We start from the raw sequence: 26,499 nt of genomic DNA on the forward strand, positions 1-26,499 counted from the left end.
TCCAGCTGTGGAAAGCCGGCTGTGTCAGGGAACCACTGTTCCCTGGTGGTGGCACGGCGGAGGGGCAATGAAATACGCTCAGCGGTTCTGGCTCAGTCCCACCGAGCATATTACGAGTCCCTCTCACCGCCAGCCTTTTCTCGGCGGAGAGCCCGCCATGAAAAGGCTGGCGGTGGGGGGACAAAGGGGGCACTACAGGGCCCTCATGCCCCCACCATTGGGATGCATTGCCCTGTCTGCTTGCACCCCCAGTTCCAGCACAGTATGGACTTCACAGTTCGTGCCATGCTGGACATTTTTTGCTGATCCGTGGAAAGGCAAAAGGATCGTCTGCCTGCAGAGTTGAACTCGTAATCAGGCGGGCGGTCCTTGCGTGACTTTGGCTCAGCCATGCTGGTGGAGAGCCAGCACAACTGCAACAAAGTCTTAATCCGCCCCTAAGTCTTTTGCAGTGGTGGGTATGTTGGGTTGGGATATACCCTCTTCTAGTAATGCAACTAGTGGGGCAGTACCAAGGCCCAAGGACAGCTTTCTCTCTCAGAGTTAAATTTCAGCATTAACCATCCCTATTGTTCTTTCTAACATATGGTCAATCACGGTATATTTAATGGGGGGCTCTGGACAGGGATTACCCCCAGTAGCCATATTCTATCCATGCTCTAACTATATAAACAAGCAAAGAACAAGAAAAAAAGCTTTCTGTGTAATGCGATATAACACCAATCATCGAGGGTTATAAAGCACACAATGTTCAAGCAAAACATGTCTTCGGGGAATTGAGGGTCCCTCTACTTGGAAAGCAAAGGGAAATGGAATACGAGGATATTAACTTACCCCCAGGGGGTCGAGGTCACAGTGGGGGCCCAGTTCAGCCTTGTGTGGTGTCAAACAGACGCGGAGAGGCCTGCCCTTGGCCTGGGCTGTGGCACGCTTTTAAGCATGATTTGAAGCTCTGGGTGACAGGGAATTTGGGGGATTGAAGTCCCCCAGCGGAGATCGGCAGTCCCCCGGCTCTCCAACTGCAAAGTTCGGTGCAGCAAAGAATGTCCCAAACAGAGCGGGCTATGGCGCACATTTAAGTACCGTTTCAAGCTCCAGGTGGTAGGGAATTATGGGGATTGTAGTCCCCCAGCAGTGGTCCGCAGTCTCACAGCTCTCCCCCGGCAAAGTTTTGTGCAGCAAAGAATGTACCAAACACAACTGGGATACAGCATGCTTTTAAGTGCTGTTTCAAGCTCCAGGAGGCAGGGAATTATGGGGATTGTAGTCCCCCAGAGGTGGTCAGTCATCCCATGTCTCTTCCCCGGCAAAGTTCTATGCAGCAAAGAATGTTCCTAACCCAGTGGGGTTGTGACCCGCTTTTAAGTGCAGTGTCAAGCTCCAGGTGGCAGGGAATTATAGAGCTTGTAGTCCCCCAGTGGAGTTCAGCAGTCCCCTGGCTCTCCTCCTGCAAATTTCTGTGCAGTAAAGAATGAACCAAACACAGCTGGGCTCTGGCGTGCTTTTTTAAGTACGGTCTCAAGCTCCAGGTGGCAGGGAATTTTGGGGATTGTAATCACCTAGCGGTGGTCGGCAGTCCAGCGCCTCTCCCAAGCAAAGTTCTGTGCAACAAAGAATGTCTCAGTCATTTTCTCATTTGTTGCTAATTGTAAATCTCTTTTAATTAGATTTTTCTGTTGTACTCCACATTTCATCTTCACAATTCTACTGTTTGATTGATCTTTAACATCCCATGCGTTGCCCAATCCACTGTACTTTTTGTCAACTTCATTAGCAACCTGCTCCTCAGTCTATTCACATTTATAGACGGTATTTCTCCTTCCTTCATTTTCCCTCTCTACAGACCTCATTAACTCCTTTATCATCTTCTTGGCTCCGAGTTGCCGTCCCCTTTCTATAATATTACAGGCCTCAATTCTGCTCTTTTTCTTTATTTGTTCCAACTTTTGTAGCTCACAAACTCTTTATATTTGTCTTTCTATTTTTCAGGCAACCTTTTACCATATATTTAAAAAAGAATATGATAATGTCAGGTTTTCCTGAGGTAGACAAAAGGGAGGGTTGAGATCAGAGAACAATAACTCAAGGTCCTTCTTTACCATGAAGTGGGCCTGCTGCTGCAACTCACTAAATCTAATGCTCTCCTCCATGTTTTAGGAAATATGTCTCCTGAAGACGCTATTAAAGTTAGGAGCCATTTGTGGGGATAAAGAAATGTGATAGCAGGTCCTCTATGCCATAGCAGCATGAGAGACCTTGTGTCAATTATTTACTTCTAAAGCCGGAGCCTCAAATTGGGTGCCCGTGTTTTTGAAATAACATAAGTTCCTCTCCTCGAAATACTTGGTCATTTCTCCCAGCGTATGTGGGGTAGTTTGGACTTTTTTCCTGTCCAGGAAACCTCTGGTTGGCAAGGCTGTCCTGACAAAATGGAAGTCAGGAGGAATGTCCTAGGAGGTGCAACCCTAACTAGGGCAACACTCTGACACAATTTCTGCAGGTGTCGAGCGAGTGGTAATATGTTTGTCCTCATCTTAATAAGACCTAACATAATTTTTAACAAATGGACCAACCAATACGGATCTGACACCACGTGTATAGTTCAGGTGGTAGAGTTACAGATTGTTTTTGTAGCTTCTGAGATAGATAGATTGCATAAGTGTAGTTTTTGCTTTAAATTTAGAAATTTCAATTCAAATAACATTCATTCTGTCTTTTTAGGATTCAAGTGCCTTAGAAATAATTGGCAATGCTAGTTTAATATCTTAGTATGTTTGACATGCAGTCATAAGTATTTCCGACAGACAGCCATAGCTCTCTGTTATGGGAGACCCATTGTTACAATACAAATACAGTGTTTTTTTTTTATTAGCCCAGTGCTTAATAGTGCTTACATTTCTTTTCATACTCATTTGCTTGCTTCTTATTTGATCGCTTGCCTCCCTCTTTTTGTGTGTCCCTCCTTTTGAGTTACCTTCTTAAGCATCCTTTTGATTGATTTACTTGAACCTTTCCACTGCTCACATTCATGGAACTACTTTTTTCTTTTGCTTTTAGCACTCCATGGGAGTCAATGTATTTTTATTATTCTCTATGGTGTTTACTGCTTCCTTCTTCACATCCTGCTCTCTCACTCTTTGTCGCGCCCAAACCCTTGAAGCTTTCCATTGCTTCCCTACCCCTTCCCTGTCCCACTTGGGTTTTGGTTTGTTTTTATGTTTCGATTATTTGAAATCCCACCCACCTCATTTAAGTCTCTCCTCTGCTGTTCCCACTGTGACCCATTTACTTTTCCCACCTACATTCCACCACTCCAGTGTTGCTCTCCCTTTCACCTGATCACGTCCTTAACAAACTTTTCTCTTTTTTTCGAGAATCCAAAAGCTGCATTTTACTGCTGCCTACTCCCTTCTGAAAATGCACTTTTGTGGACAAGTTAGTCATCTGTTTTAATTTACCTCTTCAAGATGGCCTATAAATTAGAATAAAAATGGTAGCCCTCTCATGAGGTATGTGCTCACATGGCCAGTAAAGCATGCACACGTATTCATCATTATGCTTGATGGCCATTGCATCATGCTAGCGCATGAGTGATGAGCCATGAGCATGTACATGTTATGCGTTTGATTGGGGTAGGGCAGAAAGTTGATAAAGCACTGTAAACTTTACTAGTATTTAGTTAAATGCGTGTAATGCTCCACAATATTATCTTAGTGACTGATTAGTCAGGCTAAGAGTTAGGGCTTTTTGACTGTGGGATGGTGGAATACCACATATGTTAATTCTGTTTCCTAGTTTCACATACACTAGGTATCAGTCACCAAATATTCACAGAGACCCGCAGGTCTGTATATATTTCTCATCCGTAGAATAATCTTCATCACTGTTAAAGCTCCCATAATATCACGACAGTCAGACCACACAGATGAAAATCAAATGGCCTCTTAAAATAATCCTCTCAAGCAGCTGGCCAGCATGATAGAAGTAAGATTTACTATGTTGGAGATGTTGGCGATACACTAATCGCAAACTTACAGGACTAACTCTATTGCATAAACAAATGCAGAAGCTTCTGGTGTTCTGGATGTGTAACACAAAGAGCGTACAAAGTTCCCCGAGAAGAGTGAAGGAAAGAGGGGTGTGTGTGCTGGAAAGAAGGGGGAATCCCCTTGTTGGAACTAAAACCCTCACAAACCCAGCAAGCTAGGTGTCATGCTTCATCATATGGGTTCTGCTCCTCGTCAGACTGGCGCTGCAATGTCTGACAGGCTCCCGAAACCGGGGCTCTTTATCGGAGATCTTTTGTTCCGGCCATATGGTGCATGCGTGTGAGAGGGCGGGGAAGTGTGGTCGTGATGTGAAAGGTGAAGCTAAAAAAGGTAGGTCAGTCCACAACCTATTTTATTCTTGTGGTAGACTTCCTTGTTTAAAAGGGGTGGGAGGGGAGCTAAATGCCCTGGAGCTATCCTAGCACGTTAACTACTACCCTCTTGTTTAGTCGACATGTTTCTTGCCATGATGGCAATTCTTCAGGACCTCAGTGTATAGTACCACACAGTGGAAAAAATATATAAGAAAGGTGATAAATATAAAAGCTTTCAATCTGGCATACAACCTTCTATGGTCGGTAATACCGAGGTGCAGGCTGATTGGTCCTGCTGAAATTTTATGACCTGTAAAAAATGAAATGAAATAAACATAGTTCACAGATGGCAGCTTGAGTGCAGAATTTGCACCCATTCAAACCATGCACACACACACATAAACAAACCAAAGTGAAGAATTAACACCAAGCATATAGCATAGTGAGTTGGTGATAGTATCACACAACCAGTTGGTTTGTGCAATAACAAATCTCGGTGATATTTGAAGAAGTCAAATTTGTTGCTTAAATGGAAGAAAACTGGGTTATTCATGCTCACCCCAGAAGAATCCCTGAGGTCCTTCGCAGTCTGCTTCCGATGGACCGGTATTGAAAAGGTATGGTACCTAATGGGGAGGTTATAAGGCATGATAAGCTGTGATGGCATTGTCACAGCAAGGACAGGGGTGGGAGTGTGTAGGACCCCACCAAGGGCGAACGCCAGGAGAAAGACGACAGACACCTCACATCTCAGACTTGAGAGTGTCCCGGCAAGACCACCGTCCCAAGGCTCAAAGCGGACCGGTTTACCGGTGGAAAGCCCGGGGTGCAGGCAGCGCCGCAAGACGCCTGCAGCGACCGCGTAGCGTCCCCGCTGGAGGACAGCAGGGAACTGCACCGCGGCGGAGCGAGGAAGCCCGGCAACACGTAAACATCCCAGCAGTCCACCAGCCCCACAGACGGCATCGCGGCCAGGCAACAGTTGGCTGCCTGGAACTCAGTAGTCAGGGGTAGTCGGGAGTAGCTACCGCCCCACTCGCTAGTGTCGGAGTATCAAACGCTGACCAGGGCAGCTCGAGGACGAAAAGTAAAAATGTAATAAGATAGAAAACCTCACCTACGGCGGCACACGGTCCAAGCCGATGCACCTACCCCCCGGACAGCGTCTCGATTGAGGCGCACAGCAGCTGGTAGCGGGGCAACGGGGCGCGCCATTATTTATGTAATTTGCCTCGATCAGCCCGGTGAACAACGCTACTGGGGTGACGCCCCCCTCCACAACCACGCATGCGCGGTAGCTACGGTGCCCCTCAGCATAGGGCTGTGGGATAACAGTGGCGGCCATCTTGGAAGGGAGTTTAGTACGTAGTATGGGTGAGTTAAATGGGTGAGTTAAGTACGTAGTATGGGTGAGTTGAATGAGTTGGACCCACAAAATGTAGAGTTTCATATCTAGACCACCCCAGAGAGCCACCCTGTGTTATGTAGTAGTAGAAAGTACAGGGGGACAGGGGTGTTTTGTTAGGAATATTGTGGGTACAGTCCGAGTGACATCCCATTAGTTGTTAAAATAGGAAACAAGTAATGTAAAGCACACAGTTGACTGCTCAATGAGGCGGTAATTCTAGATGCCCAAGGATGCCCACGGGACAGAATCGTTTAACCCCAATGAGTCCAATTGGAGTCGGTGGACCCATCTCTGTTCAATCTTGAACAGTGCTTGTTTGGAAATGGCTGGGTGGAATTCCAGAACGAACCATTTGAGGCTATCAGCAGAATGGTTGTTTTGGGAATAGTGTTCGTATAGTTTGGTGTGTGTTTTCAAGCACCTAATATTGCTCTTGTGCTCCATAATCCTCACTTTGATCTGTCTCATCGTCATTCCTATGTAGTTTTTTCCACAGGGGCATGTAATCATAAAGATGCATTTGGTGCTATTGCAATTAGTGTGCTTGTGAAGCTGCCACAGAAAGGTGTCTGTAATTCTCACCTCCTTAACTTGTAATGTCTGTGGGCATACCGCACAACCGCCACAAGGAAAATGGCCAACCACTGGGGGGAGTCTCCACAATGTGCTTTGGTTATCAGTGGTGTTTTTCTTTGGGCGTGTATGGATGAGGGCATCTTTAAGGTTAGAGGTTCTTTTAAAGGCGAACCGGAGGCGTGGGATTTCTAGGCCACCAGTATTCACTATGGACCAATGTTTATTTATTGTTTTCTTCAGAAATGATGAGTTCGGAGTAAAACAGGTAACACATGTTATATGATCATCTCTGGTTTTGGGATACGACTCAAGTAAGCTCTCTCTAGGGTTGTTCAAGGCTCTTTTACGAGACTTGTTGAGTAGTCTGGTAGGGTATCCTCTCTCTTGTAGCTTGTGTTGTAAAAGGGAGGCTTCTTTACCGAAATCTGTTGTGGCTGTACAGTTTTTCCGGACCCTGAGGAATTGCCCAAAGGGGAGATTATCCCTCAGGGCACGGGGGTGGTAGCTTTGGTACAGAAGGAGACTGTTTCTGTCAGTGCTTTTACGGTGAAGAGTCGTACTCAGGCCAGTGGGATTGAGGTTGATACACAGATCCAGAAAAGGGATGCTATCAGCTGAGATGTTACCAGTGAATTTTAGATAGGGGTTCTGAAGATTGATCCAAGAACAGAAAGCTTTGCAGGTTACACGATCGCCCTTCCACAGAATGAGAACGTCGTCAATATACCTGCGCCACAAGGTAATGTTACCAAGGTAGGGGTTAAGTACAGACCTGGCAATGCTTTCTTCAAAAGTTGCCATGTAAATACAGGCCAAGCTCGGAGCAAATGTAGAACCCATTGAGGTCCCCTGGATCTGATGGTACAGTTGGGTGCCATATTGGAAAAAGTTTTCTGTCAATCACAGTGAAGGACATGCCATGATGAATGCCACTGGTGTGGGAGAGGACCATACCTCTAGCAGAAGGGTCGACTCAACTGCTTCCAGTGTGACTTGCTGGGGGATGTTGGTATACAACGCCTCGACATCCATAGTGAGGAGGAGGTCAACGTCATCCCTCCCCTCAATGGATTCGACGAGGCGAAGAACATCTCTTGTGTCTTGCAAGAAAGACGGAATTTTTCTGACCACTGGTTGAAGAAAAGAGTCACAGAATTTTGATAGTGGCTCCAGTAGCGAGCCAATACCGGAAACAATCGGCCTCCCAGGTACTGGTGACACTCCTTTATGAATCTTCGGGAGGGTGTAAAAGTATGGGATGACTGGGTCTGTAGTAATCAAGAAAGCTGCTTCATTCTTAGAGATCCACTCGTTCGTTTCACCCTCCAACACTAGACTAGTGATCGTAGTAGCCAGTTTCTTAGTAGGGTCTGTCGTGAGTGGTCTGTAGTACTTGACATTGGAGAGTTGCCATTTACATTCAATGTCATAGTCCCACCTGTTTTGGATAACAGTGGCCCCACCCTTATCTGCCTGTTTAATGACTATGCTGGTGTCTTTCCCCAGGGCTAGGACAGCTTGTTTCTCATCAGTGCTCAGGTTCTTATGAGAGGAGGTATTGGGTCTGTTTTCAAGACTTCTAAGTACCGCCCGTTCGAAGGCTAGTATCTCAGGAGGAACCATTGAGTCAGTAGGGGTAAAGGTGGAGGGTTTTCGTAACCCTGTATCATTTTTGTCTTGGTCTGGTTTATCAGCAAAAAAGGAACGTAGGCGTAACTTCCTAAAAACTGTTTTACTTCACACATTTCAGTGAAGCTATCAGGGGTTGAAGTAGGTACAAAGCCTAACCCTTTCTCAAGAATCTCTGTCTCTATTCTGTTCAGTGTTTTATTGGAGAGATTCACAATCAGACTCTCCTGCCTCTGGTTGTGCTCCTGGTTTCCACCGTTTTCTGAGCAGTTGGTTGGTCTTGCCATTGTACGGCTTTTTGTCCTCCTCGCTTGCGCCCTCTTCCTCTGCCCCAGCCTCTGCCTAAAAAAGGTGGGTTCATTGGGTAGAATTGTGGAGGACCCTGGGGGTAGAAGGGATATTGCCAAGGAGGTAGCATCTGTGGTGGACCTTGGAACATTGGCCCACTGTTCGGCATTTGGTTCCAGTTGGGGCGACCCTGTTTACCTCTGTTGTTGGTTTGGTTCCCTCCACTGGAATCACTCCCAGAGGAGCCCCTGTGGCTTTCATTGCCTGAGCTCTCATCAGTGGAGTAGCTATTCCTGTTGTTAGAGTATCCCTCTTTAAGGTAGGGATATACCTTCTCTTTGTCGAATTTTGCTACATCTTTTTGCAATTTAGTCATCTTTTGTTGTAAGAGAAATTCTTGGTTGTCTGAGATCTCTTGGTTGATCTCCGCCAACTTGGCTGTGAAGGAAGTTTTCTTCATTGTGCCTTGAATTGCTGTTTCTATTGCTGTGATCTTAACCAAGAGTGCATCAGCCAGTCTTTTGGCAGTTTTAACAATCAGAAAAAGGAGGTCTTTTGTACACTTCCAAGACACATGGCACCTGTCAACTTTGAATTGACCGTCTTCAAGGAACAGTCTTGGCATGATATTGACTATTAGTCCCTGTGGGGCGATCTTAGCCCGTAGGTATTCAGTCATCATCGCCCCATGCACCGTTATCCTGAGCCATTCTTTTTTCAGTGATGTTACCGTTGCCCAGTCCTCATTTGCAGCACTTGAGGCAGTGGCACCCCCCATTCCAAAGAGTGAGGGGGCCGTTCTTATAGCCTCTTCTATTGCTTCTTCATCGAAACTTAGACCTGGCACATCTTCCATCATGAGGTTTTGTTTGTACCAGTCCAATTTTTTAGTGAGAGACACAAAGATTACTTGAATAGTGTGGACACCCGACTGTACACGAATAGTATCAGTGGGTACCCAGTGGTCCTCGCAGTAAAGGTTGATTACTGCAGGTAGCCTCAAAGTCCCGCGAGAGTGCACTCGCGCACAACATATGAACAAAGGAGGGACTGGGGTTGGACAATATTTAATGGGGTCCAGTGTACAAGTCCGTAAACTAGCAACACAAAGAGCGTACAAAGTTCCCCGAGAAGAGTGAAGGAAAGAGGGGTTTGTGTGCTGGAAAGAAGGGGGAATCCCCTTGTTGGAACTAAAACCCTCACACACCCAGCAAGCTAGGTGTCATGCTTCATCATATGGGTTCTGCTCCTCATCAGACTGGCGCTGCAATGTCTGACGGGCTCCCGTAACCGGGGCTCTTTATCGGAGATCTTTTGTTCCGGCCATATGGTGCATGCGTGTGAGAGGGCGGGGAAGTGTGGTCGTGATGTGAAAGGTGAAGCTAAAAAAGGTAGGTCAGTCCACAACCTATTTTATTCTTGTGGTAGACTTCCTTGTTTAAAAGGGGTGGGAGGGGAGCTAAATGCCCTGGAGCTATCCTAGCACGTTAACTACTACCCTCTTGTTTGGTCGACATGTTTCTTGCCATGATGGCAATTCTTCAGGACCTCAGTGTATAGTACCACACAGTGGAAAAAATATATAAGAAAGGTGATAAATATAAAAGCTTTCAATCTGGCATACAACCTTCTATGGTCGGTAATACCGAGGTGCAGGCTGATTGGTCCTGCTGAAATTTTATGACCTGTAAAAAATGAAATGAAATAAACATAGTTCACAGATGGCAGCTTGAGTGCATAAAAGTTGGTGAATGGTCGCCTATCAGGTTTCTTGGAGTCTAATTCCCTTCTGGGTGACTCCCAAACGGGCTTTCGTCCCGGGCAGGGAATGGACACTGCCCTGCTGGCAGTCGTGGAGAATGCCAGGAGCATTCTGGATTCAGGGGGATCAGTGGCAGTGATCCTCCTGGACCTCAGTGCGGCATTTGATACCGTAGACCATCAGGTGTTACTCCAACGGCTGTCGGGGGTAGGGGTCTCCGGGATGGCCCTGAAATGGTTCGTGTCCTTCCTGGAAGGCCGGACGTTTGAGGTATGGGAAGGCCACGAGAAGTCATCATCGGTTCCTCTCCAGTGTGGTGTGCCGCAGGGCTCATCACTGAGCCCTACTTTATTTAACATTTATATGGCCCCACTGGAGAGTGTAGTACTGCCACTGGGTATCAAGATCATCAGCTATGCTGACGATACTCAGTTGGTGGTAGGGCTTCCCCAGTCGGCAAATCAACCCGACCGGCTGCACATGTGCCTGGCTAATATCTTTACTTGGATGTGTAGCTCATCACTCAAACTTAACGGCTCAAAGACGGAACTGATGATGTTGGGGAACTCCTCTCCCTTCTTGTCACCTAGTAGTTGGCCTAGCTGTTTGGGAGTTGTACCCACCCCCAAACAGGAGATTAAGAGCTTGGGGGTGTGGCTGGAGCAGGACCTTTCCTTCAAGACACACGCTAAAAAGACCGCAGGTGTGTGTTTTGGTCTGCTCCGGTCAGCTCGGAAGATTCTTCCTCTCCTCCCAGTGGCCGCTAGGAGATTACTTATCCAGGGGCTCATCATCTCACGGCTGGATTTTAGCAATGTGCTGTTTCTGGGTGCCCCAGAATCCACCTTAAACAAACTGCAGCAAGTGCAAAATGCGGCCGCCAGGCTCCTGACGGATCTTCCCAGGCGCCACTCAGCTCGCCCTGCGCTGAAGGCGCTACATTGGCTCCCTGTCAGAGAGAGGGTGAAATTCAAGGCACTTTGTATGGCCCAAAAAATTCTGCAAGGGAAAGGTCCACCTATCCTGCGGGATATGGTTCAACCTTATAAGGCCTCTCGTGCCCTGCGTTCAGATCATCTTCACCTGTTGCAAGTTGCGAGGGTCAGGAAGGCAAGAACCGGTGGCAGAAGATTTTCCATAAATGTGGCTACATTGTGGAATTCCCTCCCCCTGCACTTGCGCTTGGAAACGAGCACCCTTCGGTTTCGTAAACTTTTAAAAACGTATCTGTTCCCTGCCTAATTTCTTGTGTCTCCTGTTTTGGCGTATCTCTCTGGATGAGCGCGGGGATGCCCAAGGGTAACCAGGCGCGTTATAAAACTCATTAATAATAATAATAATAATAATAATTTGCACCCATTCAAACCATGCACACACACACATAAACAAACCAAAGTGAAGAATTAACACCAAGCATATAGCATAGTGAGTTGGTGATAGTATCACACAACCAGTTGGTTTGTGCAATAACAAATCTCGGTGATATTTGAAGAAGTCAAATTTGTGGCTTAAATGGAAGAAAACTGGGTTATTCATGCTCACCCCAGAAGAATCCCTGAGGTCCTTCGCAGTCTGCTTCCGATGGACCGGTATTGAAAAGGTATGGTACCTAATGGGGAGGTTATAAGGCATGATAAGCTGTGATGGCATTGTCACAGCAAGGACAGGGGTGGGAGTGTGTAGGACCCCACCAAGGGCGAACTCCAGGAGGAAGACGACAGACACCTCACATCTCAGACTTGAGAGGGTCCCGGCAAGACCACCGTCCCAAGGCTCAAAGCGGACCGGTTTACCGGTGGAAAGCCTGGGGTGCAGGCAGCGCCGCAAGACGCCTGCAGCGACCGCGTAGCGTCCCCGCTGGAGGACAGCAGGGAACTGCACCGCGGCGGAGCGAGGAAGCCCGGCAACACGTAAACATCCCGGCAGTCCACCAGCCCCACAGACGGCATCACGGCCAGGCAACAGTTGGCTGCCTGGAACTCAGAAGTCAGGGGTAGTCGGGAGTATCTACCGCCCCACTCGCTAGTGTCGGAGTATCAAACGCTAACCAGGGCAGCTCGAGGACGAAAAGTAAAAATGTAATAAGATAGAAAACCTCACCTACGGCGGCACACGGTCCAAGCCGATGCACCTACCCCCCGGACAGCGTCTCGATTGAGGCGCACAGCAGCTGGTAGCGGGGCATCGGGGCGCGCCATTATTTATGTAACTGGCCTCGATCAGCCCGGTGAACAACGCTACTGGGGTGACGCCCCCCTCCACAACCTCGCATGCGCGGTAGCTACGGTGCCCCTCAGCATAGGGCTGTGGGATAACAGTGGCGGCCATCTTGGAAGGGAGTTTAGTACGTAGTATGGGTGAGTTAAATGGGTGAGTTAATTACGTAGTATGGGTGAGTTGAATGAGTTGGACCCACAAAATGTAGAGTTTCATATCTAGACCACCCCAGAGAGCCACCCTGTGTTATGTAGTAGTAGAAAGTACAGGGGGACAGGGGTGTTTTGTTAGGAATATTGTGGGTACAGCCCGAGTGACATCCCATTAGTTGTTAAAATAGGAAACAAGTAATGTAAAGCACACAGTTGACTGCTCAATGAGGCGGTAATTCTAGATGCCCAAGGATGCCCACGGGACAGAATCGTTTAACCCCAATGGGTCCAATTGGAGTCGGTGGACCCATCTCTGTTCAATCTTGAACAGTGCTTGTTTGGAAATGGCTGGGTGGGATTCCAGAACTAACCATTTGAGGCTATCAGCAGAATGGTTGTTTTGGGAATAGTGTTCGTATAGTTTGGTGTGTGTTTTCAAGCACCTAATATTGCTCTTGTGCTCCATAATCCTCACTTTGATCTGTCTCATCGTCATTCCTATGTAGTTTTTTCCACAGGGGCATGTAATCATATAGATGCATTTGGTGCTATTGCAATTAGTGTGCTTGTGAAGCTGCCACAGAAAGGTGTCTGTAATTCTCACCTCCTTAACTTGTAATGTCTGTGGGCATACCGCACAACCGCCACAAGGAAAATGGCCAACCACTGGGGGGAGTCTCCACAATGTGCTTTGGTTGTCAGTGGTGTTTTTCTTTGGGCGTGTATGGATGAGGGCATCTTTAAGGTTAGAGGTTCTTTTAAAGGCGAACCGGGGGCGTGGGATTTCTAGGCCACCAGTATTCACTATGGACCAATGTTTATTTATTGTTTTCTTCAGAAATGATGAGTTCGGAGTAAAACAGGTAACACATGTTATATGATCATCTCTGGTTTTGGGATACGACTCAAGTAAGCTCTCTCTAGGGTTGTTCAAGGCTCTTTTACGAGACTTGTTGAGTAGTCTGGTAGGGTATCCTCTCTCCTGTAGCTTGTGTTGTAAAAGGGAGGCTTCTTTACCGAAATCTGTTGTGGCTGTACAGTTTCTCCGGACCCTGAGGAATTGCCCAAAGGGGAGATTATCCCTCAGGGCACGGGGTGGTAGCTTTGGTACAGAAGGAGACTGTTTCTGTCAGTGCTTTTACGGTGAAGAGTCGTACTCAGGCCAGTGGGATTGAGGTTGATACACAGATCCAGAAAAGGGATGCTATCAGCTGAGATGTTACCAGTGAATTTTAGATAGGGGTTCTGAAGATTGATCCAAGAACAGAAAGCTTTGCAGGTTACACGATCGCCCTTCCACAGAATGAGAACGTCGTCAATATACCTGCGCCACAAGGTAATGTTACCAAGGTAGGGGTTAAGTACAGACCTGACAATGCTTTCTTCAAGAGTTGCCATGTAAATACAGGCCAAGCTCGGAGCAAATGTAGAACCCATTGAGGTCCCCTGGATCTGATGGTACAGTTGGGTGCCATATTGGAAAAAGTTTTCTGTCAATGCCAGTGAAGCACATGCCATGATGAATGCCACTGGTGTGGGAGAGGACCATTCCTCTAGCAGAAGGGTCGACTCAACTGCTTCCAGTGTGACTTGCTGGGGGATGTTGGTATACAACGCCTCGACATCCATAGTGAGGAGGAGGTCAACGTCATCCCTCCCCTCAATGGATTCGACGAGGCGAAGAACATCTCTTGTGTCTTGCAAGAAAGACGGTATTTTTCTGACCACTGGTTGAAGAAAAGAGTCACAGAATTTTGATAGTGGCTCCAGTAGCGAGCCAATACCGGAAACAATCGGCCTCCCAGGTACTGGTGACACTCCTTTATGAATCTTCGGGAGGGTGTAAAAGTATGGGATGACTGGGTCTGTAGTAATCAAGAAAGCTGCTTCATTCTTAGAGATCCACTCGTTCGTTTCACCCTCCAACACTAGACTAGTGATCGTAGTAGCCAGTTTCTTAGTAGGGTCTGTCGTGAGTGGTCTGTAGTACTTGACATTGGAGAGTTGCCGTTTACATTCAATGTCATAGTCACACCTGTTTTGGATAACAGTGGCCCCACCCTTATCTGCCTGTTTAATCAGACCCCCCAGGATATAGCGGCATGGATTAGCAAATTTAGCGGCACAAAAATGGAAATTTAGCGGCACAAATATGGAAATTTAGCGGCAATTTTGCGGCATTTTATTTGGCAGTTTTCCCTACAACAAACACAGATATCTTAGTGGGCACTGTTGTAAAAATCACGGCATTTTTACAAAAGTGACGATTTAGCGACAAACCGCGAAATCACAAAATCCTGGAGCATCTGAATAGTTGAGAAGTTACTGACGTCATGCCAGGTGAGCGTTGTGAGGGAAGGAAATCCTTTAAAGAGTCATTTTCATTCTGGATTTCCCTTCTCTCCTTGAAACGCAAGAGCAGCAACATTGTAGTGTCACTAGGGCTTTAAGTGGAAGCTTTTTCAATATTACATGTAACAAGCCATAGTTGCAATTATTTATCTTATGCAACTAATAACCATTGACCTAGCCAATAGTCCTGCCTTGTTGTAGGTATGATGTTACTTTATATCACATATCGGGATGCAATGACAGAAACAGCAAAATACAAGTCGGGCAGCACACTATGCTAAGCACAGATTTTTAGCGTAAGTGTTTTAGTTGCGGGTCCTCAGAGCAAAGGATTCTATGTGCCAGGTCCACAAACCCTTAAAATATTGGGTGAGCTGGTGTTAGTTTCATGAGGTCGTGACATCCAACTGGAGGTCCTCCATTCAGCCCGCAGGCACCACTTAGATGTTGTTATGGAGCGGGGTTGAGTTCCTCTCCACCCTTAGTGACCACTGCAAGCCCCGATCCAGAAGATATGTGGGGCCCATCAGTCCCTGGACTTGGGAATGAAGGGCTTGTCTATGGACTACTGGTGCATGCAGAGCACATATAAATGCTCCTCAAAAGGCAGCCTGGCGTCGGGCATGGGTTAATGAGGGTGGATGTGCATGATTCTCCATTCTCTTTAAACAAATACAAAGAAACGTGCAAAAAAAGATTGGCAGCCACCTTTGGGAAAAGTCTAATAACCCTATTAAACAGGATCAATATTACAATTTGAGCAAATGTTACCCTTCAAACAGCTATTTACAAACTGCTAATTTATCACACACAAACCTATACATCAACAGAATATATAGAACAATAGCAAGCAAAAGAATGTAACCACTGTAGTCAACCTTGAATTGTGGCAAAGTATTGTGCTGGTCTGTACACAATTGAAGAAGCAATGCACTCGCACAAATCTGAAATGCAAATACTGCCCTGGGCAACGCAAACTCTTAAAATTCCAAAATAGAAAGATGGATTTCCACACCGATAAGTCCTATGCAAGAAAGCAATAAACTACTTTCACTGGAAAGTTGATATTTTGATTAAAGCCTTGCTTGCTCCTTTCTAAAATCACGGAATACAATTCTCCCACTTCTGCCCCAAAATCTCCCTCCTAAAAGTGTACCCATCCATCCTCCAGTCCCACAGTTTCATCTCTAGTCGACCTACAGCTCTCAATTAAAATGACATGGTCTGCGCATAAACCAATTGAAACTCAGTTGTTATCGCCCTCGGAAGGATGAAAGATTGAGCTGGAACAGCTCACAGTAAAATGTGGCCACGTACATACTTGTTTCTCCTGTACTGGCCAAACCTGCGACCTGCTCAGCCCCCCCCCCCTCCCTCTCTCTATACACATCAGAAGGCGAGAGCAAGGTCAGGCTGCCTGCATCCAAGACGATCTAATTGCAGCCGCCCCCGAGTACTTAACAGGTCCGTAAAAGACCATTTACATGTAAATTCAGGCACTCTAACTATGGTTCGAATAATTAGCACCCCCCCTCCCCCCCTCCCGAAATTTGGCTCTAGGTGCCCGCCTGTGTCTGACTCACCTTTCATCTTTTCCACAGGGCGTGTTAAATACAGCACCTCCTGTAAAATTTACGTGAGTGCTAATCTGAAAGCACATTGTTGGCTGTGATTGCTGTAAAGCAGCAAGATTGGTGTTTAGTCCTGCCGGCAACGGCTGAATTGAATGTAACGTGTTTGCGCTTTCAGACGAGGTGTCAGGAGCCCCCTTCATCAATGCCCCCACTCACAGGTGGCAGTCTTGCTGGAGCCATAAACTGTCCTGGCCTCTCTAATCCACAATGCATGTACAATTACTCAATCACCTCTAAATTAGCTAGTACGGCACGACGTAATGACGTGTGCCCATACAGCCAATCAGAGGTCACCGTTTTGTGAGCTGTCTGTCAAGACCTTTTTTTGCGGCAAAAAACATGAATATCGCGGTCATAGCGCTATTTTGCCGATTTCGCGATTTTATTGCAAATCGCGAAATCGCGAAATACTGGAGGGTCTGTTTAATGACTATGCTGGTGTCTTTCCCCAGGGCTAGGACAGCTTGTTTCTCATCAGTGCTCAGGTTCTTATGAGAGGAGGTATTGGGTCTGTTTTCAAGACTTCTAAGTACCGCCCGTTCGAAGGCTAGTATCTCAGGAGGAACCATTGAGTCAGTAGGGGTAAAGGTGGAGGGTTTTCGTAACCCTGTATCATTTTTGTCTTGGTCTGGTTTATCAGCAAAAAAGGAACGTAGGAGTACCTTCCTAAAAACTGTTTTACTTCACACATTTCAGTGAAGCTATCAGGGGTTGGAGTAGGTACAAAGCCTAACCCTTTCTCAAGAATCTCTGTCTCTATTCTGTTCAGTGTTTTATTAGAGAGATTCACAATCAGACTCTCCTGCCTCTGGTTGTGCTCCTGGTTTCCACCGTTTTCTGAGCAGTTGGTTGGTCTTGCCATTGTACGGCTTTTTGTCCTCCTCGCTTGCGCCCTCTTCCTCTGCCCCAGCCTCTGCCTAAAAAAGGTGGGTTCATTGGGTAGAATTGTGGAGGACCCTGGGGGTAGAAGGGATATTGCCAAGGAGGTAGCATCTGTGGTGGACCTTGGAACATCGGCCCACTGTTCGGCATTTGGTTCCAGTTGGGGCGACCCTGTTTACCTCTGTTGTTGGTTTGGTTCCCTCCACTGGAATCACTCCCAGAGGAGCCCCTGTGGCTTTCATTGCCTGAGCTCTCATCAGTGGAGTAGCTATTCCTGTTGTTAGAGTATCCCTCTTTAAGGTAGGGATATACCTTCTCTTTGTCGAATTTTGCTACATCTTTTTGCAATTTAGTCATCTTTTGTTGTAAGAGAAATTCTTGGTTGTCTGAGATCTCTTGGTTGATCTCCGCCAACTTGGCTGTGAAGGGAGTTTTCTTCATTGTGCCTTGAATTGCTGTTTCTATTGCTGTGATCTTAACCAAGAGTGCATCAGCCAGTCTTTTGGCAGTTTTAACAATCAGAAAAAGGAGGTCTTTTGTACACTTCCAAGACACATGGCAGCAGTCAACTTTGAATTGACCGTCTTCAAGGAACAGTCTTGGCATGATATTGACTATTAGTCCCTGTGGGGCGATCTTAGCCCGTAGGTATTCAGTCATCATCGCCCCATGCACCGTTATCCTGAGCCATTCTTTTTTCAGTGATGTTACCGTTGCCCAGTCCTCATTTGCAGCACTTGAGGCAGTGGCACCCCCCATTCCAAAGAGTGAGGGGGCCGTTCTTATAGCCTCTTCTATTGCTTCTTCATCGAAACTTAGACCTGGCACATCTTCCATCATGAGGTTTTGTTTGTACCAGTCCAATTTTTTAGTGAGAGACACAAAGATTACTTGAATAGTGTGGACACCCGACTGTACACGAATAGTATCAGTGGGTACCCAGTGGTCCTCGCAGTAAAGGTTGATTACTGCAGGTAGCCTCAAAGTCCCGCGAGAGTGCACTCGCGCACAACATATGAACAAAGGAGGGACTGGGGTTGGACAATATTTAATGGGGTCCAGTGTACAAGTCCGTAAACTAGTAACACAAAGAGCGTACAAAGTTCCCCGAGAAGAGTGAAGGAAAGAGGGGTGTGTGTGCTGGAAAGAAGGGGGAATCCCCTTGTTGGAACTAAAACCCTCACACACCCAGCAAGCTAGGTGTCATGCTTCATCATATGGGTTCTGCTCCTCATCAGACTGGCGCTGCAATGTCTGACGGGCTCCCGTAAGGGGCTCTTTATCAGAGATCTTTTGTTCCGGCCATATGGTGCATGCGTGTGAGAGGGCGGGGAAGTGTGGTCGTGATGTGAAAGGTGAAGCTAAAAAAGGTAGGTCAGTCCACAACCTATTTTATTCTTGTGGTAGACTTCCTTGTTTAAAAGGGGTGGGAGGGGAGCTAAATGCCCTGGAGCTATCCTAGCACGTTAACTACTACCCTCTTGTTTGGTCGACATGTTTGTTGCCATGATGGCAATTCTTCAGGACCTCAGTGTATAGTACCACACAGTGGAAAAAATATATAAGAAAGGTGATAAATATAAAAGCTTTCAATCTGGCATACAACCTTCTATGGTCGGTAATACCGAGGTGCAGGCTGATTGGTCCTGCTGAAATTTTATGACCTGTAAAAAATGAAATGAAACAAACATAGTTCACAGAAGGCAGCTTGAGTGCAGAATTTGCACCCATTCAAACCATGCACACACACACATAAACAAACCAAATTGAAGAATTATCACCAAGCATATAGCATAGTGAGTTGGTGATAGTATCACACAACCAGTTGGTTTGTGCAATAACAAATCTCGGTGATATTTGAAGAAGTCAAATTTGTTGCTTAAATGGAAGAAAACTGGGTTATTCATGCTCACCCCAGAAGAATCCCTGAGGTCCTTCGCAGTCTGCTTCCGATGGACCGGTATTGAAAAGGTATGGTACCTAATGGGGAGGTTATAAGGCATGATAAGCGGTGATGGCATTGTCACAGCAAGGACAGGGGTGGGAGTGTGTAGGACCCCACCAAGGGCGAACGCCAGGAGGAAGACGACAGACACCTCACATCTCAGACTTGAGAGTGTCCCGGCAAGACCACCGTCCCAAGGCTCAAAGCGGACCGGTTTACCGGTGGAAAGCCTGGGGTGCAGGCAGCGCCGCAAGACGCCTGCAGCGACCGCGTAGCGTCCCCGCTGGAGGACAGCAGGGAACTACACCGCGGCGGAGCGAGGAAGCCCGGCAACGCGTAAACATCCCGGCAGTCCACCAGCCCCACAGACGGCATCGCGGCCAGGCAACAGTTGGCTGCCTGGAACTCAGAAGTCAGGGGTAGTCGGGAGTATCTACCGCCCCACTCGCTAGTGTTGGAGTATCAAACGCTGACCAGGGCAGCTCGAGGACGAAAAGTAAAAATGTAATAAGATAGAAAACCTCACCTACGGCGGCACACGGTCCAAGCCGATGCACCTACCCCCCGGTTCTGGATGTGTGCCATGCACTGCAGCAGAAGTGCAACGCATCTCTTACTGGAGGAAATCAACACAACCTCCTCGTTGTGTCTGTGTCTGCTTCAACGAGGTGTCCGTTTTTTCTTCTTCACAAAGCCTTGTTTGTCTAAGTTGATTGGGCTTTGCATCAAAACCTACAGGTGTTTATGGTATTCCACCTACAGAATTTTCCCATTGATGTATAGTGGCGTAAAGTGGGTTTTGGGCTGACCAAAGTGCACCTTTACAGCACAAATCACATTTCCCGTCAATCAATCGGGATTTGTAATGCATGGCTAATCACTCGTGATGGTATCTAGGTTCTAGGTTCTTGCTGGAGCTCAGTTGAGTCCCTTTCTGAATTACGGGAGAGAGGATAGTATTCGGAGGTGGAGGGGAAGGTCGTTCCAGGACTTGGAGGCCAGATAGGAGAAGGATTGTCCTTCACTGTAGCTTTGGCACATGCGGGAAGCATGATCGAAGGCGCGGGAGGCGGAGCGCAGGTTTCTGGAGAGTTGGTGGAAGTTCCGGCAGTGGTTGGTGTATGCTGGTCCTTGGTCACGGAGGGCCTTGTAGGCATGTATCAGCATCTTGAGTTAGCTTTTCTGGATAGGGAGCCAGTGGAGGTTCCTGAGGTAGAGTGTGATGTGGGTCTGTTTGGGGAGGTCAAGGATGAATCTTGCATGGTTTGAATGGTTAATAGAAGCTGCTGCTTCATGTTGCTTTGCACTTGCCCATTTGTAAAGCCTTAGTAAATTTGTGCTTGAATCTTGTGTGGTTTTTCATTCTTGAGTTCATTGTGTCCTGGTGATTTTTTGTGGGATTTTGTTATTGAAAAGTGGTTTTAGACCTTAAATCTCAGGCAGCTAAATGCCTCTACACAAAGTTATCACCAATGGCCATGTAATTATGGGTCAGAAGTTATTTTAATAATAATGATCAGGTTTAATTCATATGCAAATGTTATTGTGCTGTTCTCGCTTATAATAAAAAAAATCTATGATTGCTGAAACATGTCCTGCCCTATTAGCAATTCATTTCCAGATTTGTGTGAGAAACTCAACAGCATTAGGAAACTGAATGGAAACCCTAAGCACTTGAGTAGGTGGCTTTGAATGATGTGTCTCATCAACTTTGTTAGTACCATTGAAATCAATGTGTACATCCAGCAACATATTAATCACTTATAAATTGTGGTCTATCAATGCTGGTGTGACAGGTCCCTGTAAAAAAGACACAGATTGGGGCTAGTCTAAAGAAAGCAATGTTTTCTACCACTTAGGGCCTTATTACGGCATCTGACCTGACATCATAATAAGGCCCTAAGCGGTTGATAACATTGCGGTTCTCCATACCTTATGAGCGGTCGCAGACTCCTATTTCCTATTTCCTTATGGGAGCTTGTGCTGCGGCCATAAACCGGCCGTAGCACAAGCTCCCATGCAGAAATGGGAGAATCTATCCATCCCTGCACCGCGTGGCATGCACCTCAGGGATTAACAGGTGGGCAGCATAGGTGCCCTCCCGGCCCCTAACCAGAGGCTGCAGGATGATGGGGGCCCTGTCAGGGGCCTCCAATGTCGCTTTCCGACAGGCTTTCCATGTAAGAAAGCCCGACATGGAAGGCCTGCCGTAAACCGACATCGTAATCCCTACAGCCAAAACGCCATCCATAGGGATCTGATTGGCCAAATGGGCTCCTGGAACCCGCCGTAATCCTATCGGAATGTTCGTCCGGTTTCAGTTTCAACCGCCTGCATTGTAATGCGGTGGATGAAACTGAAACCACGATGAGGCTCAGGAAACCCTCCGACTCTCATTGTAATTCGGCCCCTAGTGTCAGTGGCCCTCTTGCTCCAAAAAAGACCATGTGACCTGCTAGGACAGTTCTAAAGCAACAGACCTAGTCACTGCTCTGAGCCTTGGTGCCAGCATGTTAAAATGGATTTTACGTAGAGCGCTTACAGCTTGCTATCTAGCTGGTCCTGCTACTTCCCTTGTGACCCCTTAAATCAGGGGTAGCTAGGCTACTACACTAGCTTTCTTTAACGTTTATGACCCATGCAGGCCAGCTCATAACAAAGTTAGTGCAGACTGGTTAGCTATAGCTCTGCATAACCACAGTGATGCCATGATGTTCTCAGTACACGTGATAGGGGCCTGAATGCGCCTTATTATCTGAAATACGGATATCAGAAAAGTGGTGTCTGGGGTGGAGATGTCAATGCCAAAAGGAAAATATTTACATCAAATATCTGGCTACTAGTTACTTTCACAGTGCACACCGCTGTTGGAGGAAGAGATAACGAATATATATCCCTACCATAGAGATAATGACTATACAAGACAGGGGATTATGTTAGACATGAAAGTGACCACATGTTTACCAAGGCCATTAAATGCATGCAAAGATCTTATTAGTGAATGGTTACTGAGCATTAGAATCGTGCCATTTTAAAGGCCTTTCAACACATTCCCTTGCACTGCGTATGTCTGTCCTCTGAAAGAAATATTATTTTGATCATCACAACGCAAAATAAAACTGCAATAATTTAAGTGGATGGAAAAGAAATGCTTTCCATTGCAAACCCACAAACGAAATTACAGGTCACAGACATCAGACCACAGGAACAGAAAATACAGGTTAAATCGGCAGCAAAAGTAGGAAGCACTGATTCGGAATGAGTGATTCTTTGGAAATATTACCCTAATTGGATTATGCGGAATGGAATATAAACCTGCCAGTAACCTTGATAAAAAGAAAGCTAAACATATTCCCTTAAGGAAGAAGAGAATTAAATTAAGCGTGTAATGACTTTCTTGTACCGGTCTTTTATGTATTCCTTGCTTATTATTCCTAATGCCACAAAAAGCATATTCATTTTTGAGTGTGACAAGCAAACCCTGCTGTATAAGGCAAGCCTGAATATTCAGCACTGTCCGTGCTTCAGAACCTTGACAAAAAGGAAGGACACTTTTAATTCTTGCTTTCCTTTCACTCTCTCCCTTTCTTCCATCACATCCCTTCTTCCTGCCACTGACAAACCCAATGGAATTCATGAAAATTAGCAGGCATCTGTGGGTAATTCAAATGTTTAGGAGTATGGAAGGTGGAATATCTGCCTTCTTTCTCTTGTTTGAATCAACTGGACCTGAGAGGAGACTGTGCTTCTGTCTGTTATGGCATTCTACGGAAATTGCGGAAGATCTTCAAATGGTTTCCTATTGAAACCCGTAAGCCACTCGTTCAGGGCCTAATTATGAGTCAAGTAGATTATGGCAATGCCTTATTGGCTTCCATTAATATTGACCTTTATTCCAAATTACAAACCCTTCAAAACACTGCTGCCAGACTTATTCTGGACCTACCCTTAAGATCATCATCCTGTGCCAACCTAAAAGCCCTTCATTGGCTCCCAATCAGGTTGAGAGGCCAATATAAAAGTCTCTGCCTCACACACAAAAGTATCTATCACACAGGCCCAGGGTACCTAGGTAAAAACTGCGAAAACATCAGCCAACCAGAACTTTGAGATCCAGTTCTAAACTTCTTCTAGCCCCTTTGCGGACAGGTACTGTGAGAAGCGGTGGCCAATCTTTTTCCTATCTTGCCCCCCACTTCTGGAATAAGCTTTCCCCACACATCTCGTCCATTCCAGACCATTTGTGCTTCCGCAAAGAATTAAAATCCTGGCTGTTCCCTAATTAATGCGATATAAGAATCTTGGTGAGTCGATCCGTCTGCAAGCGCCTTGAGACCTAACGGTGAGATGCCGCGCTATACAAGACTTTTTGACTTTGACTTTGTAGCATCTTTTCCAGCCCTGGAGCAGGCAAGATGACGTGCACCACACAGGAGCTGTAGTTAAACACTTCTTTATTCCTCAGCATACACTTACGCACTGCGCATTACATCATACTTTTCTGATAACCACACCCTGACACCTCTCAGCATATTACGCAGTTCCTGTCTAGATTACACCTCAGAGGCATGAGGGACCTAGTGCGTGTAACACCATTATGTACACTGTCCAGGCCTAAAACCACACCCCACATCTTTATTTCCCTACAACGTTGCCTGAACTAGATTTCCTTGGATTATGAAGGCAGACAGATTGTGGCAGTAGTATGGCAGTTAGACAGCAGACATCACAATGGTGATGGAAGAACTGCTGTGCTTATGTCCACATTCCACCTGGTAGCCCTGCAGTGAGGCCAACAGGAAACAGTGCCTGTTGTGGGGCACTGAGGCTTAGGTAAACCTGGGATTATCCCTCTCAATGAAGTGCATTCACAGCAGTGCGAAAGGAACCCAAAGGCACTTTGGTAATCCCTAGGATTCACCGACAAAATGGAATCCCAGATATTTCACCGCTGGTACGACATACGGGCCAGGAACTATATCCCACAAGTGTTATTTGTGTGACCTAACAGTGTTTCTGAAATGTTTTGGGCTGCATTCCACAAACGTTGTCAACATGGGCATCCTTTTTGGACAATAACCGCAAGCTGGGTAGGAAGGTCCAAAGCCTCTAGCCAGGTGTGTGAGGGTCTGGTTCTTGACCTCAGGGACCTATTGCAAGCTTCTGGCTCCTTTGTGTCTGAGTTTCCAGAGCTACCACATTGCTACAAAGACTCCAGATATCTGGGCTTAAAGCACCATTCAGGATGGGCAAACAGTAGGGCAGGGAATCAAGTGGGCCAGAAATTCAGTCAGGCAGCTGGTTGGTCTAGGCTGGTAGCCAGTCTTCAATCTGACTATAAGATACAAGTAAAAGACAATAACTTTGCTTTTTTTCTTAGCTGGGTTTTGTTGTATGTTTTTACCTCAAGGCTTGTACCAAGGATAGTGTTACCCAGCTTGGTAAGATATAGCAAATGAAACAACTTTGCAGAACAAGTAGTGACAAAATATCTCACTTATATTTAATAGGACTTTATGGAAACCTCACCCTCCACTTCTGTTTAATTCTTGGTAACCTTGACATTGTAGTGCAATCACAGAGCTTATTCAAACTTCCAATGTAGCTTAACTCACTTAGACAGAATGCTGGTTATTTCCAGAGAATCCTTTGGCTGTATCTAGGAATACAGACAACAGAAAGGCTAAGATCCTTATTTGCGACAGTTTAGATGCAGCCATCGCACCGGGTGCTGACTTCGGATGGGGACTCTTTGCAAGTAGATTTTGACTTTAAAAGCAGCTGCTGCTGCATTCCTTGCCTCCAGCAATTTTCAGGCAACAATAAAAATGTGAAGATAACTCCCGTGATCAATGTTTTACCTGGAGAGAGATCAGAGTTTTGTCTAGTTTTGACTCATCCTAAGGTAGCGCAGAGGGTTAATATGCCTGCTGCAAGGAATGTGGACCAAGCAGGACATAAACTGCATATAATGTAAAGAGGTCAGTGGGTTACTGCTTTTGTTAGAGAGATACTTTAGTTACTTGCAGTTTATAAGTTAAAATCCTAATGTAGAACAGTGAGCTATTAACTGTCATCAAAGAGTTTAGAGTGTTATGATATTTTCTTGTCTTTCATTATCCTAATGTTGCAAAAAGGGTTCTTTTGCTTTGAAAATAATTCTTATTATTAAAGAGAACCGCCAAGCATGGTGGTATGTTTTAAATTCAGAGTTTCTGCTTCCCCGACCAAGCACTCTTAAACTATACTTCGTACCAGTTTGGATGACATGTGACTCCTACAGCTAATAGTCCTCTGTCTTATATAACAATTCCTATACACTGATTTACACACATATGATTGGTTGTATCTGTGTAATGTGAATGTAATGTAAAGTGCTCTGAAACCCTACACTGGAATGAGTGGCGCTAAAAAAACAATTAAATGCACCTGAGAGTGGTTATAGACACTTAAGGAGCACTGTTAAATGGTGGAAGTGAGAGAATCCGTGGTGCAGGTGGTCATTGGGCGAGGTGCCAACAAACATTGTCACACTGGGCTCCACCAGCGGTAAAGCCGGCCCTGACCTTGGGAGAAGACGTCTTCCCGCCAAAATACAAAACTAACAGGTTCTCTCTCATGCCAAGATGCCCACTGAAATCCAGAACGGAATGATTACCAATTGGAAAAATAAAAACGGGAAAAAACAAATATTTGCATTAGGCACTTCCAGATATAGACGTGTGTAACTCGACCTAGACTGCCAATTGTAACACATAGCACAATTTTAAGCCATAGGTGACCATTCAAATTAGAAAAGCTGTCAAGACTATTCTTCCTTTTTGGATAATCTGCAGCAGACACATTTAATTATTTAATGTTTTTATAAAGTGCAGTAACCCGCCTTGAAGTTGTTTATGGACACATATTCATTTGTACCTGTAGGAAGAGTCAATTTATGATGATTATTACTATCATAATTATCATAATTATCATCACCATTAATATTGTTATTATTACTATTAATATTGTTGTTATTATTATTATTAACTCCTTACAAAGGCCGTCGCGAGCACTACCTCGCTAGTGCTGCGCACGTCCATTGGCCGATGCAGCCCCACCCACTCATTAGAACTCCCGCACCGTGGCGGAATTTGCGCTGTGGTTAAGGAGTTAATAGTATCATCATCACTACCAATAATAATAATAATAATAATAATAATAATAATAATAATAATAATAACACTACTACTACTGCTACTACTACTACTACTACTACTAATAATAATAATAATAATAATAATGTATTATT

At 45.9% G+C, this 26,499-nt stretch overlaps 1 protein-coding gene across 1 annotated transcript in view; it reads left to right on the forward strand.

Annotated features, from left to right (window-relative positions):
• The window catches only part of LOC144791266 (uncharacterized), a 1,067,603-nt gene that overhangs the window by 17,693 nt on the left and 1,023,411 nt on the right, over window positions 1–26,499 (forward strand). The gene's annotated exons all lie outside the window — the stretch shown is intronic.

Source organism: Lissotriton helveticus, chromosome 11 (assembly GCF_964261635.1).
Source record: "Lissotriton helveticus chromosome 11, aLisHel1.1, whole genome shotgun sequence".
Taxonomy (NCBI): domain Eukaryota; kingdom Metazoa; phylum Chordata; class Amphibia; order Caudata; family Salamandridae; genus Lissotriton; species Lissotriton helveticus.